Source organism: Kryptolebias marmoratus, linkage group LG10, assembly GCF_001649575.2.
Source record: "Kryptolebias marmoratus isolate JLee-2015 linkage group LG10, ASM164957v2, whole genome shotgun sequence".
Taxonomy (NCBI): Eukaryota; Metazoa; Chordata; class Actinopteri; order Cyprinodontiformes; family Rivulidae; genus Kryptolebias; species Kryptolebias marmoratus.
The window spans coordinates 2,226,348-2,239,167 of record NC_051439.1 but is presented as its reverse complement, the minus strand read 5'-3'; the positions used below and the strand labels follow the sequence as shown (position 1 = coordinate 2,239,167).

The 12,820-nt window shown below is 39.0% G+C and overlaps 1 protein-coding gene across 1 annotated transcript in view; it reads right to left on the bottom strand.

The window, feature by feature from the left end:
- Window positions 1-12,506, bottom strand: part of fndc3ba (fibronectin type III domain containing 3Ba) — a 146,077-nt gene extending 133,571 nt beyond the window's left edge. Inside the window, exon 1 of the mRNA XM_037977682.1 lies at window positions 12,364-12,506. The gene's annotated coding sequence lies outside the window, so the exon portion shown is untranslated. The remainder of the gene's footprint in view (window positions 1-12,363) is intronic.
- Window positions 12,507-12,820: the final 314 nt, after the last annotated feature.

Genomic DNA, 12,820 nt, shown 5'->3' with positions numbered 1-12,820 from the left:
GTCTCCATCTTTCAGCACTTATGACTTAAATGCCGACACAATATACAGTGGGTCACAGAATATGGTGAAAACACCGGGCCGCACAGAAAGCCGCTGCCGTAAAGCATGTCGCAAACCCACACGTAAAGCAGCGTCATGTCGCAAAACGCAGGTTCTTCGCAAAATAGTTATTTTTTCTTCTTAATTATCACTTATATAAACCGAATGTATGCAAAGTGACAACACTAATACATTCGTCATAGTCTGCATTATGAAATATTTACATGAATCATTGATACAATTATGATAGAAACGACAGAAACGATAGAGATGAGAGAAACGATAAAGACGATAGAAGAAAATATATCCTGGTATACACTTTTCTATTGTCCCCACGATATGTATTGTTATATCGCCCAGCACTAATACATAGATATGTTTATTTTTTTCTCTGGTTTACATGTAGGAAAACACAAAATCTGACTTAAAGCTTTATTCTTTACTCTTGTCCAATGAGAGCTGAAGAGCTCAAAAGGGAATAAAAAGGACTGCATTTTTTACAAAATAAGTGGTTTAATTTTTAAGTTCAATATCATTTATATTTAAATCTGTCTTTGTTGTCTAACACCTTGTCTGGCTCAAAGACCTCTACATCACCTCGTGTTTCAGTGCGGTGACCTATAATCATCGTAATCAGCTCTACATTACAAGTGGCTAATAAAGAAGAGAAAGGGAGGACAACCACAGAGTCCAGACAATGAGTCCACATTCACTGCCAGGGGACCTGCTGCCGTCTGGGCCTGCACACTGCATGCCTCTGCCACTAATGCTGAGCTCCATCAGGGCGGGGTGCCATGAGTTTTAATACAGAAAGTTATAGCGAGTCAAGAAGTAAGTTCTACCTCACGCTTTCTCTCACCCCCACATGGATGCATAAACAAGCATTTTTGAATGGACAAGCACACAGCTTACCCCTCCACCCCCAGATACATTCAAATCATCAATTTTATGGGTCATGAAAAAGCTTCCTCAGTGGGTGGTGTGTGTGTGTGCGTGTGTGTGTTGGGTATAGAAAGACTATTTAGTCACACATACGTCTCTCCTCTCTCAGACAGCAACAAAGTCTCAGAGATCAGACTCACAATGCTTTTCACCCGCTCATCTTTTAAACTTACACCTGAGCCTGCAAATCACTTTTAAATGCTGAATTCTACAATTTAACTTGAGTTCGGATTGTCAAGGTGCATGTGTTCGTGTGTGTGTGTGTGCGCGCGTGTGTGTGTGTGTGTATGTGTGAAGAGCGGAGCAAAAGAAGGTGCAAGCATCAGTGTTTAATCCATTAGAGGAGAGGTGGACTGAAAAATGTGAGAAGACACTTCTGGGAACAGCGAGCCAATGGAAAGTGTACATACAATCACTTGTTCCCTCACATCAAACACACACACATATTTAAAACACCCCTCCCTGCAGCATGGGGTCAGAAGGTCACATTCCTCCTCCTCAATCAGCTTCGGGATTTCACACACTACTCCAGGGGTGTGGATGTAAGTGTGGTTTGGTGTGTGTGTGTGTTTAAGTTTGGGATATTTTAGTGATCTGTTGGGGGGCTGGTTTGAGGGCAAGGAAGGGTGAAGTAAAGAAAAATACAGCCTGAGGCCATGTCTAACACTAAACTTGTGGAAATCTAAAAAATACATTTATTGCTCTAAAAAAACTGTTTTTACTTCCAAAATAAATTATAAAATTCATCTAAGACAGGAAATGACCTGATTATGGTTTATAATTACAAATTACAGTGTTGAATGACTGATGAAACTTGATAAAAAAAACTGAGGCTGAGCTGTGAACTTAAAAAGCACAACACTGGCTAAAACAGAAAGTGAGGAAAATACAAGTTAAAGGCTAAAAGGGAAAAAAAGCAAGCTAAAAGCCTAACATGGAAAAAAAAGTAGCAAAAGGTTAGCTAAAAGCTAAATTCAAATTTTGTAGTGTATTATTTTTTAGCTTGAATGAAAAGCATCTTTGAGTTCCTTGAAAAGCGCTATATAGAAAAACTATTATTATTATTATTATTAAAAGTAGAAAAATGCTAGCTAAAAGCTCCAGTGCAATAGCTAAAAGTAGCAGAATAGCAGCTAAAAGCAGTAGACTGGTAGCTAAAAGCTAAAAATAGCACAAGAAGTTGAAAAAGAGCAAGTATGATGAAGCAGAATTCAAAGAGAAAAATACTTTTAAAGGAATTGAAGAGTGTATCAGTGTATCTCTATGTGAAAAATATCTGTAAATAAAGTCAAAGGGTTTGAAAAGTATAAAGTTCTAAAAACTATCTAATGAAAGGGCTAAAGTTTTAATTATTGGGTGAAATAGCACAAAGTATGCATAAACACTTAAATTACAAAACTAAAAAACTGAAAAACAATGGTGTGAACGATGATTCAGAATTTACTTAAAAAGAAAGAACTAAGAAGCTGTGTTAGCCTCAGTATTAGATTTATCTAATATCAGAATTTAATTTTGATTTTTTTGGATTTAAAAGTAAATAAATCTTTCACACAGTACTTGGTTGTCTATTATGGTTAGTATCATCAGTATGTATTAGCCTTTTGGAAACAGGATGTGAATGATAAAAGACGATGGAGAAATGACAGGTATGTAGAGCTCAGGCAAGTGGGAGTTTACACAGAAATGGGAGGGAAAGGAGGGGTCAAAGGGTGTCTGCAGGCAATGGAGCAAGTCACAAAACAAGGAGGAGGAGGGGGCAGAGGACTTAACAAGTAAAAACAATTTAGGGGTTCCAAGACAACATTTTAAGCAAAGATCTAACACAATGAGTAACACTTGGATTATGTCTTGTGAATGACTCTCAGCTACTACCACACCAAATTTTAGCTCAGCATTCATAAAACTGACTGAGTTACAGCTATTTAGGTGATTTTTAAGGTCAATAGTATCTGTCAGCAACCTTGAATTTGGTTGACTCCAAATTTTAATCCAGGGTTTCCCCCAGAAAAGAGGCTAAGCCCGGTGGTAGGTGGCCAATCGCCGGCCAATCGCCGGGTGACCATGATTTAGTAAAAAAAAAAAATGATTAAAGTGGACAGGAAAGTTGAAAATATGGCTATTTATTATGTGATATTGTAAGATATTTGCGTCAAATACTTACACAACTACAGTTTTACAAAAAGGCACTTTTAAAATTTAAAAAAAAAATAATAATAATCGATTGCACCTAATTTAAGTCACATTTACAAATAAATTAAATTTACATAAATGAAAAAGTGCAAACAAAGCACCAACACACGTCTCACGTCAAGGCCAATGAATAACAACAGAACTCTGAAAAACAGACAGAAGCTGTACTGTACTGTGCTTTTTGTGGCACAGGCTGCATGTTGGGTCACTACGTGTAACAACAAAACAAAGCATCTAATAGAATAATTTTACTGTTAAACAAGGATAAATTAGCTCACATCATAATAATATTTTCACTTAGTATAAACCATACTGGTAAGACATTTGTATGGATAGAGCATCTTAGACACACACTTACCATATTCAGTCTTGTAAAGCCACCTGCTGTATTTCGGCTCTACTAAACATACTTTAATTTTAGTTACAAGCATTTAGAAATAGAAAATATGGCCTCACACACACACATCAGACTAAATACTTAAGACACACTCCTGAGCTGCTCACACCCAGGCATAAAAACAGCCATTAACGAGCGATGGAACTTTCCACGGACCTGCCAGCTAATAACATCAACACGCCTAGCATGCTAATAAAGGCATGTAAAGTTACCTCAGTGTGTCTTTATGTTTCGTGCTTGTGCAGGTAAAACCAATGCTGTGTGTGTACAAGTGAATGCTTCATTCCGTCAGCCACACACATCAGCAGAGCAGTGAGGGGTTCTTCAACAAATCAATTTCCATGAATGATAGACCCCTAGGTATGGTGCAAAATTAGCCGGGATGGCCCGGGTGCAGTAAACCGAATCAGAATCACTGCCGCTTTTCTACAAACTGACGTCCACAAATGTATCAGAAACTTAGCAGCCCCTAAGTTCAGGAATCTGAGCATTTTATTTGTCATAATGAGTTTTGTTCTTCCACTCTTTTTGACTCTTTCAACACAGTTCTGCTGCGCCCAACCAAAGCATGTCATGATTTGTAGTAGGGTTGGGCAACAACCTCGTAATCTTTTTCCCCGGAGTATCTAAAAATAGCAATAATATTACTTTGAATCCCCTCATTAAAAAACGCATGCCTGCAGGTCTCAACCTAGGAGAAGTTGAAAGTTTTATCTGTATCTGAAGAATGCACTTCCTTCCTCTCTGCAGTGCTGAAGACCCAATCCAAAGGACTACTTGTAGCCATCTCAGAGGAAAGGTGATTACCTTTGTGGATCGTAGGTGTTACAACAATAATTATTGCCTGCCGCCAACGCTAAAGGTGGAAAGATTATGTTTTTGCCAGTGTCTGTGTGTGTCTGTGCATGTGTGTTTGTCTGTGCTGTCTGTTAGCAAAATATCCCATGAACCATTGAATAGATTTCAATGAAACTTTCAGAAAACAATCATTATTCAGCTTCAACTTATTCAATTTTATTTACAAACAATTGTGCCTTAGAAATACATTTAGATCTCTTCAGTTCCTTTAAAAACATTGATTTATTTGAAATCTGCTTCATTTGTTCCATTTCTGTCTTCCTATGCTACATTTAGCTTTTAGCTACTTTTTTTAAACTTTTAACTGTTAGCTACCCTTTCAATACTTTCGGCCTTTGGCTACACTGTTGCTATATTTGGCTGTCCTTTCCCAGTTTATCTAAACTTTTGATGCTTTTAGCCAGCCTTTTGCTGTATTAGCATCAAGCTAGGCTAATGATACTTTTTGCTTTTAACTGGCCTTTTGATGTTTTTAGCTATAGATACCCTTCATCACTACTCTGTTGCTACTTTTAGCTAGCCTTTTCTTAGTTTATCTAAACTTTTGATGCTTTAGCTAGTGTTTTGCTTCTTTTAGCTTTAACAACTTAGTTTAGGCTTCTTCAGTGAAGCATCTATGCTGCATTTTCACAAAAAATGCAGTTTTTCTACTTTTTTATGTTTTTGATCATCTGTGTTTGCTTGTACAGGAGTGTGTTTGTCTTTGGTGGTGGGTGATTAAAATTCAAAAATCCAGAAACCACAATTTTTTTTTTTACTTTCTAACAATTCTGAGATTTCCTACTGTTTTGTGAGAAGAGAGGAAATGAGGAGGGAGAGGAAAGAAAGAGACAGAGTTAAAAAGTCTCTTAATTCTTTTTAGATCAGCTGTCAACAATGCAGGAAATTATCAAGTGAAACAAAGAGAAGTGGGGGACAAGAGGCTTTTGGAGTGTGAGAGAAGTTGGGAAGGAGGGAGGATGGCACCCAGGCTGAAAGAACGAAAAGGGAGGAAAGTAAACATTACAGCTCTGTGCCAAGCAAACATGGGATGCTGGGATACTTCAACAAAAAGCCACCGTTCATACAGCCGAGAAAAGGAGCTCAGAAACAGACGAGGGGGGAGAGAGATTACAGAAACGAGAATAACAGAGAAACACAGAGGGAAAAAGTTGGGAAATGGAAAGTGAAAGCAGAATATAACCAGCTGCTGTCAATTAAACAAGACAAAGATATTTTTTCTGCTTCAAACTACAAACAACTAAATTCTTCTGAGCATTTTGTAAGATATTACCAAACAAATATCTGCATCATAAGTAACCAATTTATTTCAACAAAATGCTAATTAAATGCCGGAACATATCACCTACTGACTTTTACTCCTGACAGACTTCTATATTAAAAACATCTTAAGATGAGGAGGAATGAAGTTATAGCAGTTTTGGTTGACCTTGGAAATAAGGTTACACACATTCTCAATCCATATCTCAAGATGCAATGCTGAGGGTTTGTGTTGTGAATGACTCTCAGCTACTACCCCACCAAACGTTAGCTCCACATCTGTAAAATTGGCTGAGTTGTAGCCATTTTTGTGCTTACCAAGGTCGATTAGCTGTGGTGGTCATCTTAAATTGGATTTACTCTGACAGTTAATCAATTGTAGGTGTACATCCAATGATCATTTTTTGAAAGTTTGATCAAAATATGTCCAGTGGTTTATGAGATATTTAGCTAACAGACAAACAGGGTTGACTGCAATAGGTAATACTGAAATTTTAAGCTACTACCACATCAATTTTTAGTTAAATGTCTGTAAAATTCTAATAGTTACAGCCAATTTTGTGTTAACTAAGATCAGGTAACTTAGGCAGCCATCTTGAGCCAGGTTGGCTCCAAAGCTTTGCAGTTGTAGATGCAAAAACATTTTTCTAGCCATCAGCATCAGGTGACATTACAAAGCAAGTGTGTTTAAGTTGGTTTCCCTGGCAGAGGGTCAGTGCCACGCAACACATCACAGCATCAAGCCTTTTTTAATTTTCTTTATTTTAAAGCAAACACACCAGTCTGGGAAGGCTTTACAATAGATCACAAGGAAACAAGAGCAAAGAGACCAGAGGCCAAACTGCCAAAGTCCTTCTTTACTGCACTCCAGGTGCTGATCCTTTGACCTCACAGGAGAGAACACCCGACCACATCCAACCCAAACTCTCTCATCATGGCACAGGGAAGCAGGAAGCAACTTGTTCACTGCACCAAACACAACTTAAGCTCCAGTAATGTCTCTGTGAAACACACCTGCTGCACTCAGAGGAGCAGATGGCACAAACTGACAGCAGAGTTTATAAAGACCTTAGGTATGAGACTCTGATGGTATGATAAGCCTGAGCAAAGAATTCATGGAACTATAACAAATGTTTTAAAACGTAGCTTGGGGCTACATGTAATTTTTTTTTTGTGTGTGTGTGTTTGGGGGGAACGATAAAATACACTGTGTCTGATATTTTCTTTAATGGCATTTAAACTGTCAGAACAATGTGATGGAGAACTGTATGACAGTGACGTTGTAACACCGTGCTTTACCTTGAAACCTGTAATCGGCCCGTACTTACTGCAGACATACAGACGAGGAGAACAAGGCGTTTTTGAGAGGAAATATTCTAAATATGGATGACTGATAAGAAGCATGACGAGAAATTTAAACAGCTAGAATCATAAACTTGGACTGATTTTCTGAGAAGATTTGAAACTAATATGATCCAATTTTCTCAGAAAATCAGTCCCAGTTATATGTTCACATATAAACATTTGAAACTAATATGATCCAAATTTTTATATGTGTGACTAAATCACAAAGGTGATTCAACAACTACTTTAAATCTATTTGTCATTTCTATTGCTGCTGCCAAAAATGCAAAGGTAGACTTTAATGTTTGTGTGTGTGTGTGTGCGTGTGTGTGTGTGTGTGTGTTTACTTGTTAGCAAAATAGCTCATTAAACACTGGACACATTTTAAAGAAACTGGCAAAAAGTAATCAATGGATGTACATTTACAAGTGATTAACTTTTGACGTCAACCTGATTTAAGATGGCTGCCACAGCCAATGTAATTTTCAGGCAATAATTCAGTCAATTTTACCAAAATTGAGCTAAAATTTGGTGTGGTAGTAGCTGAAAGTTGTTCACAATAAATACTTCAAGTGCTGTATATACTTCTATGCCAAATGCATTAACTAATTTAACCCATCAGAACAGCACAAAAAATGTTTCTAACTCCTGGAAAACCCATGTAACACATTCCAAATTGTCACATTGTTTATCTTTTTTTTTTTTCATGCTTTTCTCACTTATGCAAAATTTCCAGGGTAGCATTGTTGTTGCCAGTGTAACCCTATCACTTCACCTCGATACACTAAACCTGCTTGGTAACATTAACCACAGGATAAAATGTTCCAGGTTACCATTCACAGACACAAGCACCTACGCACAACGGCAAGGATCATCCTGCCCCCTCCTTGACCCTGTTTCAACCAGAAGAGCCAGGGATTTTTACCGGGCCAACAGCAGCAGACCACAAGCTGGTACAGGTGGAGATCATGTCAGACATGAGCCTTGGAAAAATCCTCATAGTGCTTAAAATAATCAGACCCAACCAGCTTCTCCAATGTTATGTTAGTTTGTATCAGACTTCATGTTGCTTTTTGAAGTAATATAGAAGAACCAAAAAGGGGGAAAAAAGCCACTTTTTCACCTTTCAATAACTCACTGTTAGTCAACCGTTTAACTTGAGGACAAGAAACTGTTCATATAAAATAATATTAGACCTAGCATTCCTTGAAGGGATGCATATCGCCTGGCATTTTTTACACCACAGTTTTAGACAAAGATCATATAGTCAAACCTTAAAAAATAATGTTATGTGTGAATTCATGCCATATTGCATGTTATTACACTCAGAATATGGGTTGTGGATAACCTTCAGCTCATACCACATCAAATTTTAGCACAATATCTGTAAAAATGACTCAGTTATAGCCATTTTTGTGTTGGCTGCTGCTGATTAGCTGTGGCACCCATCTTGAATCCAAAAGGTACATACATCCAATGATTACTTTCTGAAAGTTTTACTAGAACCCATCCAGGGGTTCATGAGATTTTTTGTTTGCCAACAGACAAGCTAGGTTGACTTCAACAGTTAATACACAAACATCTCTCACAATGAGTAGCCCTTGGAATATATACTACACTGCCAAAAGTATTCGCTTGTCTCCCTTTACATGCATATGAATTTAAGTGACATCACCAATCTTAATCCATAGAGTTTAATATAATGTTGGTCCACTCTTAGCAGCTATGACAGCTTTGACTCTTCTGGGAAGGTTTTCAACAAGGTTTAGGAGTGTTTATGGGAGTTTTTGACCATTCTTCCAGAAGCACATTTGTGAAGTCAGAGGCTGATGTTAGACAAGAAGGCCTGGCTCACAGTCTCCGCTCTAATTCATCCCAAAGATGTTCTATCAGGTTGAGGTCAGGACTCTGTAAAGGCCAGTTCAGTTCTTCCACACTAAATTTACTCATCCATATGTTTACGGATCTTGCCCTGCTGCACAGTCATGTTGGAAGAGGAAGGGGCCATCCCCAAACTGTTCCCACTAAGTTGAAAGCATGAAATTGTCCAAAATGTCTTGTTATGCTGAATCATTAAGTGTTCCTTTCACTGGAGCTAAGCGGCCACCAAATTTACACTTGGAACAATGCAGTCAAACAAATACCGTTCTCCTGGCAACTGCCAAACCCAGATTCGTCCATTGGATTGCCAGACAGAGAAGCATGATTCATCATTCCAGAGAACACGTCTCTACTGCTCTAGAGTCCAGTGGTGACATGCTTTACACCATTGCATGCGATGAGTTGAATTGTACTTGGTAATGTAAGGCTTGGGTGCAGCTGCTCGGCCATGAAAACCCATCCCATGAAGTTCTCTATGCACTGTTCTTAAGCTACTCTGAAGGCTGCATGAAGTTTGGAGGTCTGTAGCTTTTGATTCTACAGAACACTGATGACCTCTGAGGACTATGTGCCTCAGCATCTGCTGAGCCCACTCTGATTTAACATGGCCTACCACTTCGTGGCAGAGCTGCTGTTGTTCTCAATCACTTCCATTTAGTTAAAATACTCCTAACAGTCGACTGTGGAATATTTAGTAGCAAGGAAATTTCATGACTGGACTTATCGCACAGGGATCATCCTATCATGGCACCATGCTGAAATTCACTGAGCTCCTGAGAGCGACCTGTTCTTTCACAAATGTTTGTAGAAGCAGTCTGCATGCCTAGGTCCTTAATTTTATACACCTGTGGCCATGGAAGTGATTGGAAAACAAGAATTCAATTATTTGAATGGGTGAGTGAATACATTTTGCAATATAGTGTATATTGCGAATGATTCTCAGCTACTACTTCACCAAATTTTAGCAGAATGTTTGTAAAATTTATTGATTTATTGGAATTATTGTCATGACTGTGTTTTCTAGGGTTAGGTGGCTGTGGCAGACATCTTGAATTGGGTTGACTCCAAACGATAATCAGTTGTAGAGGTACATTCAATGATTATTTCTTGAAGGTTTCAAAATCTGTTCAGTGGTTTAGAAAGTAGTTTGCTAACAGACAGAGAGCGCTGTCTCTAAATAGGTAATGGCAAAATTGTTAACAAAGATCTTGTGCAATCTGTTATGGCTCAGGTGTACCAAGCTGTGATAAGGAACCTGGACTGAAATTGAAGAAATAAACAAACAAAATTGAGCTGAAATCTGGGACCTCCCCGAATCCAAGTCCAATCCTATCCTACCTGTTCAATAATCGTTGGAATCTGAGCTACACACTCAGAGCGGAAATGTTAAACTCTAATTGTTTCAAGGGAAGAACAATAAATAAAAAATAAAAATCACTCAGTTCTTCTTTCTGCAAAAGCTTTACAATATTGGGACTTTTTTTAATTGCCTGCTGCTGAAGGTAAAGATAGAGCCATCCCCCTCCCCCATTTCTGCGTGTGTGTTCATTTGTCTGTACTTTTAGTAAAATATCTCTAGAATAACTTGACAGATTTTAATAAAACTCACAAAATAATATTTTTGTTGACATCTACAACTGATTACCTTTTGGAGTTAACATGGTTAAAGATGGCCACTACAGCAAAGACGTTTCAGCAAAACAAATAAATGACTATAACTCAGTAAATTGGCCTGGTAGTAACTGAGAGTCATTCACCACACATACCATACTCCAAGACCTAACTAATCATGAGAGATATAGTGATGTCGTATAAGACTGTGCAAAAAATAATGTTCAAGGTTTGACCAAAATGGCTACAGCTCTGTCATTGCTCAACATAGGATGATCTTACTCTGGCATGAAAGGCGGTGGGTGATATGTATTCCGTCAGGGAATGCTAGGCCTTTAATTTCTTGATTTGCCTTTGAGGCTCCTGACTCCTGGAACCACAAATCAATTGATCATTCTTGCTCCATTGGACTTCACACCAAAACACACTTTTTCGGCTGGGAACCTCATTCTTACACACACACACACAAACAGAGAAAAATTGTTTTATCAAACTCTTTAAAGAAAAAAGGGGGGGAAAAATGCACAGCCACATCAGCTTTTCAGCTAAAGGAATGTCATCTGACGTCATGTATTTGGGATCGGGTTTCTCCATCATCCTTTTGGGTCCCCCCAAAAAAACAAAAAAAATCCATGAAAAGGCACATACATGTGTATGACATGTGTTATTAACCAGCCAGCTTCCCCAAACTTATTACAACATGCCCACTAGATCCCGGATCCAGGGAGATGGATGCGCTGCTCCAGAGAAACACTACTANCCCCCCCCCCCCCCAATTCTCCTCTAAACCACCACTAATGATAAAGTGATCTCAATGACTGGAAGGGACCAATATATGCCCCCCACCACCCCACCCCCACAGATAGTCAATCGTTTGTGTTGTTGTTTCCTTTATTTTTGTTTTGTTTTGTTTTTGTTTTTTTGGTGTTGTTCTCCCCAAAGCTGGAGGCCAATGTTTGATCTCCACGTCTGCATCAGAAGCTGAGAGAGGGATCTGTCTTCCCTGCACAAACAGACACGTAGTCGTTTCTGAAAGAGGGGGGGCAGACAGGCTGGCTGGAAGGAATGCTAGGATATGCTGGAGTTGGGAATTTTTTCCCCCCTCTCTAAAGCTTTTTTTTCCCTTCTTCTTTTTTATAACTGCAGCCGTGCACAAACTCCGCGGAAAGTTGCTGCCACTTCTTATTAAACGCAACAAAAACTGATTATCAAAACGTTTCGCAACCAGTCTGCCTCTATCAAATCTGGCTGCATCAGCATCTTCTGTCCCAAAGTTTGTTTGTTCGTTTGGTTTTGTTCTTTGTTTTTTTTCTTGATCTTTTTTTGTTTTGTTTTGTTTTGTTTTTTTCCAAAACAACTGAAAAAGTGCCCATTACCTCCCTTATTGCGCAAATGGAGCACAACTCGTGCAAGCAAAGAAAGCAAGCAAAGAAATAATGAGAATAAAAACGCGAAAGAGAGGGGAGAGGTTTTCCTCTGTTGCGCACTCACTCCATCTGAAGTCCTCGGAGACAAAAACACATTCTTTACTGAAAATCTGACACGTTCAGCCGAACATCAAGAGCCGATTCGAGTCTTTACTAAATAGTAAGGAGGAAATCTGAAGCAAAAGTTTCGATTGCCCCCTTTCCTTTCCCTCCTCCAGCAGCAGCAGTGGAGCAGTTTTCCTTTTTCCTTTGCGCTGGCCAAGTGGCCCAGACTGCCGGCGTCAGCGCTCAGCTCTCCAAACTCTCTCACACACAGAAACCCTGAGAAAAGTTGGGTTTTTCCAACCATCGAGTCCATCGGCCTCGATCCACCGGATCTGTCCCGGGCTGTTCTAAGTGTGAAAAAGAACTCACCTCACGGTAATAAAAGGAGTCCTTAAACAGACGGTGGCTGCGTGTTTTTTCTTGTTTCCTTTCTTTTTTTTAATTCCCAGGGTCCGGGTCCTGACTGTCTGCTGGCGCGGCACGACGCGTACTGGGAGACTCCGCCATGTCAATCAAACTGCTACGCACATGGAGGCCAGAGCCCGCCTCCGACCGTAACGCACGGCGCAGTGCGCACTCACAATTTTATATGATATATATATATATATATATATATATATATATATATATATATGACTGCTCTGTTAAGATTTTGGACAGAAAACCAATCGGATCACATCACTGTCATCTTTTCAATAAGCTAAATATGAAACTTCCACTTATTTTTAAATGCTGAAACGGACAGGCTCCACTGTGATCTTCTGGTTCCTCTCAGATCCATAGGCTCCGTAGTTTCTGTTCCTAAAACGTCCTTGGTACAAAGAGA